General features: G+C 41.8%; 1 non-coding gene across 1 annotated transcript; it reads right to left on the reverse strand.

Annotated features, from left to right (window-relative positions):
* Nucleotides 1–766: 766 nt before the first annotated feature.
* LOC141716052 (small nucleolar RNA R71) lies at nucleotides 767–873 on the reverse strand. Its single transcript, XR_012572785.1, has one exon. It is a non-coding gene; the product is annotated as a small nucleolar RNA R71 (small nucleolar RNA).
* Between the last annotated feature and the right edge of the window lie 772 nt (nucleotides 874–1,645).

Raw genomic sequence — 1,645 nt, forward strand, 5'->3', positions numbered from 1 at the left:
AATTAATCAGAGTCTCTATGGGAACGAACTAGAAATCATTCTATATTACTTGCGAACGCGTATACTTGCATGATTTATTTAGCGCATGCTTTGTGCCTAACAAGTTTTTGGCACCGCTGTCGGGGACACGGTGTTAATTTGTTTAGTTTATGTACTTGCCATCAGTGGTCATTAGGATTCATTGATTAATACTTGTTACTTACTGCTTCCGGTTATGTTTCAGGTACTCTAGCGAGCGTTTATACAAACATGTTCTTGCACTCGCAAGAGAAATCTGGATAAAGCTGTGGAGACAGATACAGCTCTTGACTTTCCGGAGAAGATAGTTTTTGAAGATTCAGATAAAGAGAGTGAAAAGAAAGAACTTGAAATAATGGGTGATCGTATAGTTCAAGCTCATCCAGCTCTTATGGACTTTTCTCGGCCTAAAATTGATGACATTCAGTCAAGCATCATTCATCCGGCTATTCAGGCCAATACTTTTGAAATTAAGCCAGGCACTATTCAAATGGTGCAGAATTCTGTTTCTTTCAGAGGTGCTGCGACTGAAGATCCTAACATGCATATCAGGAATTTTGTCGAGATCTGTAGTACTTTCAAATATAATGGTGTTACTGATGAGGCTATCAAGCTCAGGCTTTTCCCATTCTCTCTGAGGGAAAAAGCTAAGGACTGGTTACATTCTTTACCAGCTAGGTCCATCACTACTTGGGAAGATCTTGCGCAAAAGTTTCTGGTGAAGTTCTATCCAATGGCCAAGACTGTAGCTATGAGGAGTGCTCTTACTCAGTTTGTGCAGCAACAAGGAGAATCTATATGCGAAGCTTGAGAGCGCTACAAGGAGATGTTGAGAAAGTGTCCACATCATGATATGCCTGACTAGATGGTGATCACTGGTTTCTACAATGGTTTGGGGGCCCAATCTCATCCTATGCTCGATGCAGCTTCTGGAGGCGCCTTGTGGGCCAAAAGCTATACTGAGGCCTATAATCTTATTGAAACTATGGCTACAAACGAGTATCAAAACCCAACTCAAAGAATGATGCCTGGGAAGGTAGAAGGTATTCTGGAAGTTGATGCAGCTACAGCTATTGAAGCGCAGCTACAGGCGCTGTCTATGAAGGTCGATTATTTAGCCAACTATGGAGTAAATCAAATAGCTAGTGTCCGTGAGCTTTGTGCAGGCTCTCATGCTACGGATCAGTGTTCTCTTGTTAATGAATATGTTCAGTATGTGAATAATTTTCAGCGACCGCAGTAGCCTGTGCCCGCTATTTATCATCCTAATAACAGAAATCATCCCAATTTCAGCTGGAGCAATAATCAAAATGTTGTTCAGCAACCATATCAGCAAGTTGCAAGTAAACAGTTTAATCTACCTGGATTCCAGCAACCTTAGCAATTTGCTCAAAGGCAATCATATCCTCAACAAGGAGGTGCTGCTCCACCTTCTAGTGCTGATTTTGAGGAGTTAAAGCTGTTGTGCAAAAGTCAGGCTGTTTCTATCAAGACCTTGGAAAATCAAATTGGACAAATAGCCAATGCCTTGCTCAATCGTCAACCTGGCACACTTCCCAGCGATACTGAAGTGCCAGGCAGGAAGGATGTTAAGGAGCAAGTCAAATGTAATAACCCCAATTTTTGG

The sequence above is a fragment of the Apium graveolens genome, chromosome 3, assembly GCF_009905375.1.
Source record: "Apium graveolens cultivar Ventura chromosome 3, ASM990537v1, whole genome shotgun sequence".
NCBI classification, from domain to species: domain Eukaryota; kingdom Viridiplantae; phylum Streptophyta; class Magnoliopsida; order Apiales; family Apiaceae; genus Apium; species Apium graveolens.